Source organism: Drosophila guanche, unplaced genomic scaffold (genome assembly GCF_900245975.1).
Source record: "Drosophila guanche unplaced genomic scaffold, DGUA_6, whole genome shotgun sequence".
In the NCBI taxonomy this organism is placed as follows: domain Eukaryota; kingdom Metazoa; phylum Arthropoda; class Insecta; order Diptera; family Drosophilidae; genus Drosophila; species Drosophila guanche.
Window position 1 is genome coordinate 196,074 of NW_022995765.1, and position 18,790 is coordinate 214,863.

The following is an 18,790-nucleotide window of genomic DNA, read 5'->3' on the forward strand; positions in this document are numbered from 1 at the left end:
CCCATTACCTCTAAAGCATTCCCTGCCATACCCCTGCCTGTCTGTTGTGGCTTTGGAGCATTCCCTGCCTCCCACAATACCAAGACCATATGCAATGCCTGGGACGGGGTCACGACACTTTTTGTGACAACAGAGGCAGCAGGAGCATCATAAGCAGCGACGGTAGTGGCAGCGTCAGTGGCAGCGAGTAGACTCACTCAAATAGTGGGAGAAGTAGCCACAAGTCCGGCCTCGATCCCCCACACCAGTTTGTGCCTTATTGTTTTGGGCTGCGGCTCGGCTGGAGCTTGGACATTTTTAAAGACCAGAGCCCAAGCCTGGACCTGGGATCTGAGACATAGAACTGAACCCGAACCCCGAACCCGAGCTGTGGCTATGGCTTTCTGGCGACTGCCTGGCGTCAAGAGAATGCGTTGGGCTTGTTTTGCCTTTAAGCTTTGATTTCGCATTGTGGCACATTTTTTCCTAGGAAAATTGTTACATGAAATTAATAAATAGGCAAATAAATGTTTAACAGCTGATGTTTTGTACGTGTTCAGGCTGAAGATGTTGCAGTTGCACGCAGCACGGTAGCCATTGTGCTGCACACAGTGTGATGGTGATGATGCTTTTTGGTTGTGCTTATTGTGGTAAGTGCCTCCTGCCTCTCATGTTTGCTGCTTGTGCTGATGATGAAGCAAAACATCATTTGCATAACACCACGGAGAACCCCCACAAGGATGCCCTCCTATCCACCCTATCAGTGTTTTGCCTCAACCATTTACTTCTTGCAACAAACAAAAAAAATAAAACAAACCACCTACTAAGCGGCCGGCCCTGCCCCTCGGCGTGTCTGCCACTGCATGCCAAATCATTTGTAAACAGTACACAGCAATTGCTAACGGAAATAATGCCTCAGCCCGGACACACTGGTTATAAAAACAAAGATCTTGCGAGCCAAATATATTTCTTTACGCCCTCACCAAGAGCCATAACCGAATATCATAATCAAAGACAACAAAACCAGGCGCAGACCGTGAAGATGCATTACACGGGAAAAAGCACAGCATGTGGGTTCTAGGTAGAAATTTTCGTAGAGAAAAATGTATAGTTATAACGATTAAGTAGCTGCTTTTCTTTGGAGAAGCTTAAAATATTTTAATAGCTTCTCATAAACTAAAAAACGAGGATGGACGTGTGAGACGCTTCTTACGGGTCACAACTCTTTTCCCGGTACTCAATAGGACATCTTTACCACATGTCTCCTCACGCTTCTCTCGGTGATATAATAGATATAGTCATTCCCTAAGGAATCGCGTTTTTAGATTCCTCTTATCTTCGAACTTGTGGATACAGAAGATTTACGCCCTTTGCGCTGTCGGAGGGGCGGGGCTAATTTTTGAAACACACATGTATTAGGGTGATATCACAGCAGTCTTGAGGCAAAGTTTGGTAATTCTAGCTCTTATAGTCTCTGAGAACTAGCCGACAAACAAGACGGACAGACAGACACACATAGACTCGGCTAGTGATGCTAAACAAGAATATATACACTTTATGTGATCGGAAACGTTTCCAAATACAAATACGGTGCTATTTACTTTTCGAGTACCGGGAATATTGCCATCGGTTGACTTTCAAATGCGACCAGTTTTGCTGGCGGCTTTTGATGGTACACTCGTCATAACAAGTTACAACAAACATAATAGTACAACTATAATTTATGCACAATTGGCGCTTAGTGTGTACAACCATAATTTACACATAAACAAGGCAGCTAGATCAAGTAAACTGGGGGCAGCAGAGGTAGCAACAAACCTTAAAAAAGAGCAACAGGAGCGGCAGGCCGAAGATGAGCACCTGGAACCCTGCACAGGGTGACTGATAAAATGATCAACGCTGTCTCGGGAAATAAGCTAAAAGCTTATTTAACATTAATTTCGCCACGAAAATCACAGTGCAATTTTAAACATCAGTTACAACCAAAAAAATTGGGAATGAGGAAGAGTATGATCCACATGCGAAAGTTTCTCTGCCTCGCTTCTCTTCCACACCTTTCTGGGTGAGTCCCGAGTGTAATCTAAGCTGCCATTAAAAAAAAATACAAGAAAAAACTTACGAAAACATGTGCTACATATTACCGCTGACGGGGGAGAAAGACAAACAGAGGCAGAGAGAGAGAGAGAAAGACAGGGAGGGGTGTGCTCCTCTAGCTGCAGCTGGGCTGAGGTGGGCTAGACTGGTGCACAAGGCTGAGGCGGGGTAGCTGGCAGTCGCAGTCGCCCAGTGACGGAAGTAAAGCAACAAAGCCTGCACCATGGAAGGAAATGGCGTTTGGGAGAAAATAAATCATTTGGAGAATTTTACGGGGCAAAGGGGCAAGCCCCTGCAAACTCGGTTTCATTTTTTTTTTACATAACTTATTTTTTTTATTTAATAATATTTTTTTTCATTCATATCCACGGTAAACAAAATTAATTTATGTTCATCAAATACATTAAAACATAAAAATCATATAAGTTTATATAAAAACCAGATGGGACGTGTGAGACGCTACTCCGTAGTAAATCTGAATCTTCAGATTTGAAGTGATACATCTACATCACTTCATACACCACTCATTTTCAGTTTTTTTCAAATTTTACATTTTACATTTGTGTTGGTGTATGAAGTGATGTAGATGTATCACTTCAAATCTGAAGATTCAGATTTACTACGGAGTAACGCGTATAAAAGTTGTGACGCGTGAATACATCTACATCACTTCATACACCAACACGCTCTTTTAGCTCGCCCCCTCCCCTAAAGCCGCACTCTACACGAACAGTGTAAGAGAGAATGTCCAAAAAATAAAAAAAACTGCCGAACGGTGTGGGTTTAACCACTGCAATTTAATTTCTTCATACAGGCTATTTCGGTGATCTAATCCGATTCGGTGATCTAATAGATATGGTCCTTCCCTACGGAATGGGGTTTTTAATTTTCTTTTGTCTTCAAAATTGTGGCGGTGGGAGATTTTCACCCGACTATTGATGCTGATAAAGAACATATATGTATTTTTTCAGGGGTCGGAAATGATTCCTTCTGTGTGTTACATACAGCAGTGAAAAAATAATAGCACCACTCACATTTTTAACTTTAAGGAAACTTTAAGCACATTTTTAGAAAGGGAAGACTCTTACAAATCTGGGAAAAACAAAAACAAACAAGTTATTTAAGGAACTTTATTGAAACTCGTAAAATTGAGCGAAAAAAATAAAAGCACCACTTTTGAAAAATGAATTTAAAATTAAAAAAAATACCAACATGTAACGAATTTTTTAGTTAACCCTTTTGATCTATTAAAAATAAATCTAAATTAATTATTCAAGATTTAGTTTAGTGTCCTATTTTGGCATCATCAGCTGCGCAGCGTCTTGGCACGGAATCCACTAAGTTCTAGCATCGCTTTTGGGGAGCTTGTTCTCAAAGTGATCCGACAGTGGTTGGCTTGGACGCAGTAATTGCCTTCTACACAGGTTTTCGAAGGGTTTTATGTCAGGCAACTGTGCAGGCCACTCTAAAACGTTCAGTGTTGACCCCGAACCATTCCTTTGCTTTCGCGCTGGGGTTATTGACCGCCTAAAAGATCCATATGAGTGGCATTTCGTTCTCTGCAAACGGTAGCACTACAGTCTCCATGATATCCACGCACACGTGCTGATCCTTGATGGTTTTTATTCAATATATTAAACCTACTCCATAGTAAAAGAAGCAGGCCATACCATTACATTACAACTTTTATTCTTAATAGTTTTCTTTGGTGTACTGGTGTTTCTTGTGGGTCTTAAGTTTGATCGAAATGACTTTCCAGTAAATAAAACACTTTTTACTCATCTGACATTAAAATTTTCCTCTATTATAGGGATGTCCAATTGGCATGCTCCCTTGCAAACTTCATGGGTAACTTAGTAATATGTCTGGAGTTTAAAAATGGGAGATTTCTTGGGCTGCAGGCCTTTCGACTTTGTTTACTAAGATATGTCCGAACTGTCTAGCCCATCGCTTTTTTTGTAAGCTCTTCTTTAAACTTGGGAGAAGGCTTAAAGGGAACCTTCTTGCACTGACGAATTAGCCTTTTTACCTGAAAAGGGGTCACGGATCGTTTTCGTCCTCATATTTTAAACTTTTCTTCTTTGTTTAATTTCAATTTTTTTGATAAGTTCGCGCTTCTTCACATTGCTGTGCTTTCCAAGTCGCATTGTAATGATTATAATTAGCTTTTATAATAGAAATAATGAAATCTTAGTCAAAACTAATAAATGCTTGGTTACTACAAAGTCAATTCCACGAAATTACGGAGATTTCCTAAAAAAGAGTTAACGGTGCTATTATTTTTTTCGCCATTTTTTTGGGTGTTTTTTCTTTATTTCCAAAGAAAAATATAAAGAGAGAAATTAGAAGAAAGGTAATACTTTTTTGTTTATGGTAAATACTAAACTATATAATAAAAATATCAATTTCTTAAAATCTCAACAGTAATTACATACTTTTTTGTCAAGATCAAAATGTGTTGTAGTGGTGCTATTATTTTTTTCGCAGCTTTACATCCACTTTGTGCACAAATACAATGTTCCCTATTTACTCTTCGAGTACCGGGTATAACATTTTTTGTAGCCGAAGCTGCCCTGTCGCCATGGCTCATAATCAAGGGAATTTAATTCCTTTATATTTCATTAATTTTAAAAGAATTTGCTAATAATTATATAAATAATATGAATTTATAATTACTATTTATATTGGTTTAGGTTTTCGATAAAACTGCACAAGTGGGATAAACAGAAAGACAGATGGAAGACATTTGTAAACTACATTTTTGGTATATACAATATTGCAATAAATACAAGTAATTTGACAGCCGAAACAGTCCTGTCGTTATAGCTTCTCTTCAAGTAGATTTAATCGTTTATATTATATTATATTCCGAACAGAAACATTTCACAGGAAACATTTCCGACTCACAAAGTATACATATTATTGATCAACATCAATAGCCGAGTCGATATAGCCATGTCTGTCTGTCCGTCCGTCCGTCTGTCTGTCCGTCTTGTTCAGCGCCTGGATCTCAGAGACCATTAAAGCTAGAGTCCCCAAATATTGGGTTCATTCATTTAGATGACAGATGTAGAAAAAATTTAAAACTTGCAAAAAAAACCGCCAAGGTCCAGATGTCCTACTAAGCCAAAAGAGCCAAAATATATCGCAATAATTACGTCCACCCATATATCTGCTTATCCTAGTTTTCAGTAATTTATTCGCATCTTAAAACAAATATTTAAGTACAGTTTTTGTGTAATTTTCGCCATTGTACCTGCCATTGTACATCGACCTGCCTGCTCTGGTTGTTGATTCGGCTGTTTGGTAGACGGGCCAGGCCGTAAGGCCGCCAGGCTTTAGTGGGAGAGCTGCACAGACGCAAGAGTCTCTCTACACTGTAGAAATTGCACCTGCCCTGGCCTGAACTGGGCTGCCTATGCCTCTGCTCTGATCCGCTCCATAGTGCTCTGTGTTCTGCTCCTCCACTGCAGCGAGCTACAAAGATTTAGAGCGACATTAGAGCAGTCAATTCATCATGACTGAACATTACCATAAATTACACAGAAATAATTGATTATTACGAGTAGACCGAGATGGCGGAGCGAGCGGAGAGTGGCCCAGTGACGGGAAACCGAGCGTGGAGCGACCCAAAGACGGGAGACCGACTTTGTTTTTTGCACATGCAATGGGGTAGCCCACAGACGTCTGCCCCCCTCCTTCAAGTACATTCGTGTGTATGATGCTGCGTCCGTGTTAGCCAGTCAGTTGACTATACTCTACGCAGCTTGGCCAGCAACCGAACCAACTGATTTAGTTTAAATTACACTGGGAAGATGCGCAACGACCTGCTCAACAAAAAATCCTACGCTAAGTCAATTTCCCCGCCTCCTGCTTTCCAGAGGCAAATTAGCAGACTCAGGTTCAGGTCATTGCGGGCTCTGGATCAGTGCTCGACCTCTGCGCTGTCGGGGTACTTCGAACTGAGGCAGAAATCATGGTCAACTTCAGCTACGCTCCACTCCGCTGAGTAGTTGCAGTAGTTATGAAAATTCTCTGTGCTCCGAAATGTAATCAATGTAAACAAACAAAAATTTGCAAATAGCTCAACTCGGGTGATCACTCAGACCAGATATGAGAGGGGAAAATGTTTTGCTTTCCATTCTTTTGCGGCTGATGCTGGCCCAGACAAATTGCCAGCCATTTGCGTGATTTTTAAATGAAGTTTGAAATTGGTCGGATAAGTTATTAAAACAGTTTAGAAATAGCTCGAAATTTTGTTTTGGTAGCTTAATATAATATAATATTTGCGTTACTTTAGGTAATTCCAGGATTATTATTTTTCATTCCATCAGGTGCGGATGAAGATTGCTGTAAAATGGGTTCATTAATGTCGATTAAAGTTAGCAATCTATGTATATCTGTACCAATAATAAATATTATACGGCTGCGATAGTTTTGCGATACAAATTGATTTAATGATAGATAGATTTAATCGCCTTATTGAATGTATTTTTATGTTCCAAACAGCAGCTAAAATCTTCAGTAAATGTAAGAAAGGAGCCATAAGTATTTGAAATTTAAAATGAGTTAAGATATTTATTTAATTCGATTTTTATATGAAATTATTAACAGCAATGTCAAGTCTTTTCTCTCACAAAGAATTTACTTAGTTGATTAAACATATCCCCGTATAATCCTTATATACTTTTTGAATTAAATATAATACCCAAATACATATATTTAAGCATCAAATAGGGTTGCAAAAGTTAAATAAACTATAATTATTATTTTTTTGTTGAATTTATTAACGACAATCTAAACTATTTTCTTTCCCAAAAACGTTCCTCCCTTTAAAAAATATATTACCGCCTTTTTAATATACCTCCCCTTCAACTCCACATCTATTTCCAAACAACAGTTTTTAATTGGTGTCCCCCCTACGAATGACACAGGAGAAATTTTAGGTTATTACAGACACAAAGAAAGTGAAATTTTCTGCTCGATATTTAAACCAATGAAGAAGTTTATCATCCAATGACATTTCAATTCTGATTGGGATAATTCCCAGTTCCAGTTTGATACGTAAACAAAAGCCCAAAGCATCGATTGGGATCCCTGCTGGCTGATGGTTGATATTGATTAATCGTTGTATTTGTATTGAGTGATTGATATAAAATGATGGCAAAAGGCGGTAGACAGTAGGGGTCGGCTAGGGTATTCTCGAAACAATAGTTTAAATTATAAAGGCTACAACTGGAGTAGCTTTAAGTGGGGAGAGACCTCTGTGGGTTGATCTAAATGTTTGCAGTTTTGGCTTTTACTTCAGCTTCAGATTTTACGTCAATTTTAACTTTAACATCATCTAAATTCAGCTTCAACTTCAGCTACAACATCAGCCTAAGTTCAGGTCCATATATAAAAGCAAGACTTCGCCTGCCGTTTCTTCGGGGTCTCTTATCAAGATGCTTCCAATGTCTCGTTTAGGATTTTCATTTGTAGGCATTTAGTGCTGCGGCTCCGACTGCTCTATGTGCTATAAATATATATATATAAATATATATATATGGCAGATGTAGTGCCAGTAATGTGTGCACGTTGGCAGACATTTGTTGGGCTTTTGCCTTTGTGCAGGCACGGTCCCTGGCCAATTCCGACACTCGTAAATTACAATAAACTATTTTGAAACTGATTATTCTATACAATTTATGGGGGCCCTTTAAGTGGGCGTATGCACTTTTATTTTATTGTGAATGATGATGTTGGCATCACAACAAAAGAACTAAAATGATCTTCAGTTGGTTTGGGCTCCGGTTTGGAGGGGTTGCGGGGACCGCGGGGGCGCTGCTGTACGTTCCAGATGAGCGCGGGTCAAATTGATTTTTTTTGGATGCTGCTTGCTGTGTTAATGAGGTTCAAGTTCTCTGCTGCTAATAGCTATTAAAATTGGCTTAATTTTTTGTTTTTTTGGGTTACATTGTTATAATTTGTTTGCATAATTTTCACAGCCACCGATAATAACACTACTCTACAAAATGTAACTTTTTTTAACCGAACCGTTCGCGAGCATATAGATGTTAGGCTAATATTCGAGGAAAATTAGAGCAAAACACACCTAGACTAGAGCTACTATAGCTAAGCAAGCAAAAATTACCAAAATCAGAAACAAGACAAAACTAAAATGAAACTAACTACGGGAGAGGTAGGCTAGTATAAGAGATTTAAGAAGAGGAAGGGAGCTAGTTGAGGATATAATGTGGTAGAGGGAATTATAATCCGAGCATAAACCCTAAAGGGTTCGTGCAAGGCAGAATTCGATCTACATAGTGGAAGGAACAAAGGAATATGGTTTTTAGTGGTTGTAACGGGAATCGTAAAGTTTATGCGGCTCAGGAAGTCAGGGCTGTCTAATTTCCCCTTTAAAAAGTTGTGCATAAAAATTACACCAAGCATTTTTCTACGACTAACTAAGGATGGAAGATTTATTAAAAGAAGTCTACTACGGTAGGATGGCAGTCTCACAGTTTCATCCCAGTTGAGGCCCCGTAAGGCAAATAATAAAAACTTTTTTTGTACTGATTCCATACGGTCCTGATGTATGTTGTACTGAGGGCACCATACACATGAGCCGTATTCTAAAATCGGACGAACAAGCGAGATATAGAGAGTCTTCGTTATATAGGGGTCATCAAATTCCTTTGACCACCTCTTTATAAACCCAAGCACGCCCACGGCTTTATTTACCATGGTAGAAATGTGTTCAGAAAACTTTAACTTGGGGACTAGTTTAACACCTAGAGCATCAACCAATGTAATTCTCTCAAGAGAACTACCGCAGAGGGTGTAAGGAGCCAGGAAGGGGCTGGAGCTATAAAAAGTCATTACATTGCACTTCGAGGCATTAAGTTGTAACATATTTGCACAGCACCATGACTAAAAGCTATTGAGATCAGATTGCAAGCGAGAGTGAAATAAAATGTCCTTATACTGGACACAGAGTTTAACATCATCCGCATACATAAGTACTCGAGAATTTGTTAATACAGAAGGCAGGTCATTAATAAAGAGTTTGAAAAGTAAGGGGCCTAAGCTTCGTAAACTCGGCTTTACGAAAGCAGCGGACGCGTTCAGATAGCCTACCCGTACGATCCGATACGGTAGGTCCAATATCTACCGACACTTCGAAAGTATGATGATAGCAGTCTTCAGGTATGGAGAGCGGGAGTGCTCGTGTTAACAACGCTACGGTCGGATCCACGACAAAGCACAGATCAAGCAATCGACCCAAGGAGTTTTTTACATGGTTGACTTGAGACAGGGACAGGTCTAATAAGCCATCAATAAACTTATGTCGTGATATGGGCACATGGTTGTTTGACTCGTTAACCGAAGACCAGACAGTAGCTGGCAGAAGTCCCTAAGAACTATTAAATGGCCTTTATCAGATAGCGAGAAAGAAACAGTTTTTAAGGCCGACAAGTGCTGCTCGTATATTAATAAATCCGAAGTCGGTGGAATATACGAGCAAGTGACATAAATAGACTGGCCGGGAAGAATCAGTCTAACACAGAGGGTGAGACCTGAACTATGAAAAGTTCCGACGTAAAGTAAGAGTTTACTGCAATCAGAGCCCCTCCTCCACGTCGAGACGAACGATCATTCCTATAAATTGTGTACCGATCTACCAAAACTTCGGAACTAAGAATGTCCGGCTTTAACCAGGTTTCGGTAAACACAATAACATGGGATGAAAATGTGAAACTATCAAAAAAAAGAGTGCTCAGCTTACTACGTAAGCCGCGAGCATTTTGAAAGGCTACAAAGAGGGATGTTGGTTTTTTGACTGGAAGGAATTGCAGTGGGAAGAGGTGAATGGAGCAGAGGAGGAAGGACCACTGGCCTCACTACTAAGAAGAGTTATGGGGGGCCTATTTTTCTTCTTAGCCTTAAACTCTTTCACAACCAGGTGCTCTGGCCAAAATTTGGAAGAGCAAATGGTCTCGAAATGAGGTGGAGACACGCTAATCTTGAGAGAGGATATCTCCCTGGTATAAGATAAATTAAACTTCTCCACCTTTAAGCCAACGGCTTTTATTTTGCTGTGTATAAAACCAGTTACATCATTAGATGTTAGGTCAGGGGCAAGCCGAGAGACAAAAACTTGCCGCTTTGGTGGGACTCCCACCAGAGGTTTTGGCACCACAGATCTGGTACCTGTGACGGCAATATCCGGTGGTCCGGGACGTTTATTAACTGGTGGGATCGAAATAGATGGGATGGGCTTTGGAACGGACTCGACAGACACGGACGCTTCAGTACTAACTGGCTGCATGTTCTCCGAGATGATCGATTCGGTAGCCGAAACTTGATCACCAGCAGTTGTCGTTGCCCTTGGAGTAGCCAACGAAATTAGCTGCTGCACTATCGGAGTGGACGGAGACAGTTGATCAGCAGCGAGCGGTCGAGGGACAGGCACTTGCAGATCACGAGGAGTGACTTTTCTGCGCCTAGGAGACTCATTCAGCACTTTAAAACTGTTGAATTGAGACTCCATGGCTAGAAGCCGATCGTACTGCCTTTTAAGCAGCGGTCAGCTCCTTAAAGCCCTTTCGCGTCTGCCTCATAAACGTGACCATGTCATTCTCGACAGACCGACATGCCTCGCAACTGTAATGCAGACCATTACGCTTTGAAATTGCGTCACCCACGAGGCCTGAAAACCCAATATATTTTGCGTGCACTACGTTATCGCAGAGCCAGCAAGGGATGATCGGCTGGTCGTGGGTGATCTGCTTTTTGCCAGCCTTAGCGGAGCACACAACCAAGTTTTCCATTATTTCTATTATTTATATTGAATATATAATTAAAAACTAAATACAAGTGTGCCGAATTCTATGGCAGAATTTTTTTTTTAAGTTTTTAAGTCTGTTTGTGTTTGCACATTACTTAAGTATCTTACATCTGGTTGTTAAGAACTGTGTTTATCTAAAAAGCTGATTGATGCCGCTAAAAATTGAACCCAAACACTTTTTGGTTTTAGCTTATCGTCTGGAAAATATTAAGCTTTGAAATGCAAAAAATTTAGATTTTTGTGACGCATTTTTAACAAAATGTTGGCTTTAAAATCTCAGCAAACTTTGAAAAAAATTATATATTGTGTACTGTTTTATATATAAAAAAAACATTCATTCGGTGACGGTTAAGGTGTCATCAAAATATAAGCAGAGACGCCTGAGCTAAAATTGGATAACCAACCCAATATGGGTAAAAAGCCCGAATTTTTGGCATTAATGTAATTTTTCTTGGGTTAAATATTTTAATGCGACCTAAATTTTCTGATTCCTGAATATCAAGATAGATTAAAACTGGCTTTAGGAGATTTTTACGAAGTGCCATACATTTTTTGCGCATTAAAAGTCGGCTGATTTTTAGATGCCTTTACCTGTGAAAAAGTGCGGGAAACATTGAGCAACTTGCAGCTTTAATTGTAACTCAATTTCAAAGTTTAAATATAATTTAAAACGAGAAGGGAAGTGTGAGACGCTTTTTAGGCGTCACAACTTTTATACCCGGCACTCAGTACTACATCTGCACCTTAGCGGTGTTTTGTCAAATTTTAAATATTTTCTTCATCTGTCATCTACATCTACAACACTTCTCGCACCAACACGCTCCGTTAGCTCGCCGCCCTTCCCTAGACCCACACACTGCAGAATCGCGGCAGAGGCAGAGGCAGCGCCCGCACACAAAAAAAAACAAATATAAGCTCTGGGACGGGGTGGGTTAAAAGTTGGTAGAGGCAGTGGCAGACGGACGGCAGAAGCAGGGGCCGAGTGAGGCAGAAGCAGAGTGTTAATGAGAGAATGTGAAAAGAACAACAAAAGCTGCGGGACAGGGTGGGTTTAGCCACTGAAAATTAATTTCTTTATTCTGGCTATAATAATGATCCGATCGGATTTGGTGATCTGATAGATATGGCCATTCCCTACGGAATTTTTAGTTTTCTTTTATCTTCAAAATTGTAGATTTGGGAGGTTTTCTCCCTTTTTGCGGGGCGGAAGGGGGCGTGGCTCATTTTTGATATACACTGGTTTCAGTGTGAGCATATAGCAGTCTGGATGCAAAATTCGGTGGCTCTAGCTCTTATAGTCTCTGAGAACTAGCCGACAAACAAGACGGACAGACGGACAGACAGACATGGCTCTAGCGACTCGTATCAATATACGGTGATCAAGAATATATGTACTTTATGGGGTAGAAAACGTTTCCTTCTGTGCGTTACATACAACCGTTATTCCCCACAAATACAATATACCCTATTTACTCTTCGAGTACCGGGTATAATAAGGAAATAATAGGTTGAGATATTTCAATTCATTGCTAATACATTTTTTTGAAAGAGTATTGACAAAAACTGAGTAACTAAAGATGAAACAATTACAAATATATATTACATTCAAACGAAATTTATCCAATTTATTGCTTAGTTAAACAAGTACTAAGCGAAATCCAATTGCACGTGGAAGCGATTCCAATCATATTACTTTTAACCAAACAATCATTAAATCAGTCAATCAAACATATTTTTGAAAAGGTTTAAAATGTTTTAAAGGATCTTTTATCATAATTCATCTTTTGAATACCATTTTTTCCAGTTCCAGTTCGTATGGGGGCGGGAGGTAGGCGGGGTCCAAATGACTATATTTGTTACCGAATTTCTACTTAAGTCTAATGAACACTCATGCCAATTTGTAGAGCTCTAGCTTTATTTTTTCTATTAATCCCAATGTGAGCCTCTTCTTACGCCTCACAACTTTTAAACCCGGTACTCAGTACTACATCTGTACCTAAGCCCTTTTTTTCAAATATAAAATTTTTTCTTCATCCGTCAGCTACATCTACATCACCTATAACGGCAACACGCTCTTGTAGCTCGCTCCTAGAGTCTCACACTGCAGAGGCAGATTCCGCACCCTGCAGAAGCAGACTGTGAATGAGAGAATGTGCAAAAAAACAAAAGAAAAGCTGCAGGACGGGGTGGGTTTAGCCACAGCAAATTGATTTCTTCATTCTGGCTATAACAATGATCCTATCGGAACCCAATTCGGTGAGCTGATAGATATAGTCATTGCATACGGAATGGCGATTAGTTTTCTCTTTTCTTAAAAATTGTGACTGTGGGAGAATTTTTGAATGCATTTTCATTTTGGATGCCAAATTTGGTGGCTCTAGCTTTTATAGTCTCTGAGATCCAGTCGCTCAACAAGGCGAACGGACGGACAGACAGGCATAGCTATATCGACTCGGCTATTCTTGCTGATCAAGAGTATAATACTTTATGTGGTCGGAAACGTCTTCTTCTGTGTGTTACATATGTACATCCACTTTGTACACAAATACAATATACCCTACTTACTCTTCGAGTACAGATTATAAAGAATTGTCATCAGATTTCGTTCATAAATTTGTTATTATATATTATATATTATATATTATTATATATTATTTTTTTTTCATAAAAAGTGGGTTTCGTTTCTTGAGTAAAAATCGTGTCGGGTAGTGTAAGTTGTGGGAGTGTGTTAACAGCACTAACCAAAGGTGGAGCCTATCAAAGGCCTCAAATCAGACGAGTTATAAAACACCCATCAAGAGCAGACACAGTCTCCAGAACCTACTCGCCACCCTCATCATCATCAGCATGAGCAGAGGGAGCGGGCGCAACGGGAGGGGCAGGAGCAAGAGCAGGAGCTCTCAGCCCTTTGGGAATAGCCTCGGCAGCGGCGTAGCAAAAAATTGAATAAAAACAAGAAGGGACGTGTTAGACACTTTTTACAAGTCGCAACTTTTATACCCGGTACTCAGTATATCTGTCCCTTCTTGTTTTTTTTTCAACTTTTACATTTGACATTTTTCTACATTTGTCATCCAACACTCTCTTTTAGCTCGCTTCCCTCCAGTAGAGCCACACACTACACGAAGCAGATTGTGGAATGAGAGAATGTGCAAAAAATATTGAAAGATGCTGGGCTGGGTGGTTTTAGCGACTGCAAATGAATTTCTTCATTCTGGCTATAATAATGATCCAATCTGATCCCAATTCGGTGATCTGATATATATGGTCATTCCCTACGGAATGTACTTTTTAGTTTTTTCGTATCTTCAAAATTGTGGATTCAGCAGATTTTCGCTTTTGCGATGCCGGAAGGGGTCGTGGCGTATTTGAAATACACTTGTAACAGTGTAAGCATACAGCACTTTGGATGCAAAGTTTGGTTGCTCTAGCTTTTATAGTCTCTGAGATCCAGGCGGTCAACAAGAAGGACGGACAGCCAGGCATAGCTTTATCGACTCGGCTATTCATGTTGATCAAGAATATATATACTTTATGGGGTCGGAAACGATTCCTTCATTGTGGCTATAATAATGATCCAATCCGATCCCAATTTGGTGATCTGATAGATATAATCATTCCCTACAGAATGGCGTTAGTTTTCTTTTCTCTTCAAAATTGTAGGTTTGGGAGGCTTTCGCTCTTTTGCAGGGGCGGAAGGGGGCGGGGCTCATTTTTGAAATACACTTGTAACGGACGGACAGACGGACGGACAGACAGACGGACGGACAGACAGACATGGCTCAATCGACTCGGCTGTTGATGCTGAAGAAGAATATATATGTGTTATAGGGTTTGGAAACGTTTCCTTCTGTGCGTTACATACATTCACTTTGTGCACAAATACAATATACCCTATTTACTCTTCGAGTACCGGGTATAACAACAGGAACGTAATACGATGCGTTGCGACAACAACCGCGAAGACACGCTCCAGCTTTCATATCAGATTAAAAAGTCAGAGTCAGGCCGAGAGCCTCAACAGCGACTCAGTCACACAAACAGTCGCAATAGAGGGAAAGACGGGAGGGGGAACCGAAAAACGAGTGCAGCGCACAAAAATATGATGCGATTTGGATCGCAGGGCGACACAATAAGAGTGGATGTTGTGCCAATGGAGCATAGGGACCACCAAGAGGGCAGGAGACAGGGCTGGCTCGCTGTGCCTTTATTCCCAAGGTTGGGTTTTGGCTTTTGTCAACGTATGAATTTCGATGATTATTCATTGCGCATGCCAATCACAGCACACACACACAGGGCTAAGCAATTTCAGCAATTAGAATATCAAGCTATGCAGATCTCCAGCAAGATGCCAGCCAGCAATTGACATTGCCAGGAAATCAGCTCTTGCACACCCTTTTACACGAAGCACCCAAGAACTGTGTGTGTGGCACTTTAATGACATTTCTTGGGAAACAACATCATCCTACCCAGTCAGCAGGGTCTGTGGTGCTGCCCTGTGCCAATGCCAGTACCAGTGCCAGATTCGCTCTGTGTGGCAGCCAAAACGAAAGACTTAGGACACAAACTTGCAAATTAAAGAACATTAATTTTCGGCCAAACTTGAGCTTGAGCTAAGCACCAAAACACACAAACCAGAACAGAGCACAGACTATAGTCCCGGCTCCTGCTGATTGATTACACTAGCCGAGCAGAGCACACAATAACAACAAAGGATAAGGAGCAGCAAGCAGTCCTCGTTGGCCTGGGAAAATATCAAAATAATAATGATACATAATAAAAATGGAAAACTTCTAGACGCCATATAAATCAGAGCAAATATGAATTTGTGTTTTGCGTGTCCTACTCTTTGTCTACTGACTGTTTGTTTGTTTGTTGGCTTAGGGTCGTTGTTGTAGTTTGTATTTCGCGTTTTTTAGTTGCTGCTTTACTGCTGCTTGCTGGTCCCTGCTTGCTTTTACTGCTATTGCAGCTTGTTCTAGCTGTGCCTTTTGTCTATTGCCATGGCACAGTGGAAAGGTTTAAGAGGACTGGAATAGAGAGAATTAAACATAATTATAACATAAAAGTTATAAATAGAAGGAACAAGGGCACAAATTATTAGCCGACGGAGAAAATAAAAATACATAAAAAGGGAAGATTATAGAAAATATTATTAACAGGCGTAGAAGAGCTAGCAAGAAAAGTATAAAATAACAAAAATAAGAAAACCTTAGTTGCTGCCCTGGCCTCGGTGACATATTTGGCCAATTGTTGCCACAGAGTTAGCCAGAAACAGACTTGAAGTCTCAAAACTATATCAGACATTAAAATAAACCAAAAAAATGATGTACCCAGAATTAATTTCTTTATTTAAAAAAAAAAAAAACGATGCTTCATCACTACTTCTCATCAACGCAGGCGTCCCACAAGGAAGGAAATGTCAACAACGTAGACTTAAAACACTAAAAATGTCCTGGTTGATAAGTCGAAAATCAGAAACCACTTTGGAAAACAAAACTCGCCTCTAAAAATCCATATTGAACAGTGTTTGGACCTACGCTATACAGCTCTGGGGGACTGCTAGCAACTCAAATATTGAGATACTTCAGCGTTAACAATCAAAAATTTTGCGACACATTGTCAATGCTCCGTTTTACATAATGCAACTATCCACAAAGATCTTAAAATTCCCACCATTAAAGAAGAAATAAAGAATACTAGTAAGAAATACATCGACAGACTCCACAACCGCGAAAATAATTTAGCCATTAGTCTATTAGACAATAGCTTAACAGTAAGAAGACTGAAAAGATACCGCATTCTCGATCTCCCCGATAGATAAATCCAACAAACTGAAAAGATTTTATATATAATAGCAGGGCTCATTGGAAAACTGCTATTTCTGTTAATTTAATATTAATTATACAATTTACTTATTGTTTAAACAAACAGATTGTAATTATAAAGAGAAATTAAAATTTATTTAATACAATTTGGGCACCCTCAACTTATTTCCCACTTTCCCTTACTTTTGCGACCCACTTAACAGACTACATTCTGCAATGCTTTGCAGCTCCACTGTTCATACTCTTGTAAGTTTGTTGCAACGCCCCGCTTACATTGCACAGAGAGAAAGAGAGATAGAGATACCCAGTCGGAGCCCAGACACAGCCAGTTGTCGCCGTTTTGAGCCCATTGTCTGTGTGGGAAAAAAGCGAGCTCGACCAGACCAGACCAGTACCGGCTACAAATGTGCACAATGTATGGCTGAGTCGATAGTTTTCAATGCCAAATGGTTCATGCATTTCGAATGGCAATCATAAACGGAAAATGCATGTTCGGCGGACAATGCCTAAACGCCGCATAAATTCGACAGAGTCTTTTTTGGTACTTATATGTACATCCGATATGCATATGCGGCTGGTTTAGCCCACATCTCGGTGTAAATCGAAGGAGTCTTTCGATGCTGACTGGAACCGCTGAAGCTGTATCCAATCATTATATTTTAACAGCTTGTTTGCTCGTTTGTTTTACAAATTGAATTCGCCATGTAAAAATGTTACAATAAATTTATATTTAAACACAGGCCTTTTATTTTGTCGACAACATGGTGCTGTTTTATAGCAGCTTTTTGTTGGTTTTCCTTGTTCCTTTTTTTTGCATCCTACACCTAATCGCTGCGTTTAATTTACTTAAATTATACTAATGATCTTGAAGCCAGGGTACCAGAGTCGACCCTCGGCCACAGCATTTTGCGCCGGAGCCAAGCCATTTGTTTTCAGCTCGTTTATGGGGAGAAGGCGGCTCAATTGATTTGGCCAAAGCCACATAGCCGACAAAAGAGAGCCGCCAACAAGAGACGACTCCAACTCCGACTCCGCTTCTGACTATGCGAGAGTCATTGTCCAAGTGGTCCATTCCTCTGCTGGCTAGTGCGAATCTGAGTGTCGCTAGAGTGTGGCCTGACATTTAGATGAAGTGTCTGTGAATTTGAGATGGGTTCGTACTCGATTTCCAGCTGCGTTTTGCCTATCTGCCTGCTCTTTGGCCCATCTAAATGTCGACGTTGTAATTCCAATCATAAACAAAACTTTAATTTGTATTGCACATTCCAGGTGACACAGTGAAGAAATAGTTTTAGTAATGTGATGGGTAAATTTTGGTAAATTTGTTTTCATGGCTCATCCTGTTCCCCTCCTGGCGGATACTCTCTACCGAAAGTTTTACTGATTGGTATTTCTATAGCTGTTGAGTTGTTGCCGGCATAACTTTCAGCTGAAACAAAAAACTTTTTCCCTACTCAGTTTTAACACTCATTTTGGCTAATAAGTAGCCAATTTCCATCGCTTAAACTATGCCACACCGGGCCATGCCATTGAGACCCCTACGATTGTTGTTAATTAATTAAAACTATCAACAAAAATACACATTGACGATTGCGTTGACAAGATAAAATAGGCAAGCCACACAGGGGCACAAAACAAAACAATAATTGGACAACAAAACACCAAAGACACGCAAATACATACAAAAGCGACTAACCAAACCTGCCCAAGTCCAATAAATTGTGAAAAAAACGAAAAGGGACGTGTGAGACGCTTCTTACGCGTCACAACTCTTATACTGAGTGCAGGACTCAGTACTACATCTGCACCTTAGCGGTTATTTGTCAAATTTTACATTTGTTCTTCATCTGTCATCTGCATCAACAACACTACTCACGCCAACACGCTCCTTTAGCTCGCCACCCTCCCCTAGAGCCACACACCGCAGAGTCAAGGCAGAGACGCGGCAGAGGCAGAGACGTGTCTGCGCGAAGCAGAGTGTGAATGAGAGAATGTGCAAAGAACAAATATAAGCTGCGGGACGGGGTGGGTTTAGCCACTGCAAATTAATTTCTTCATT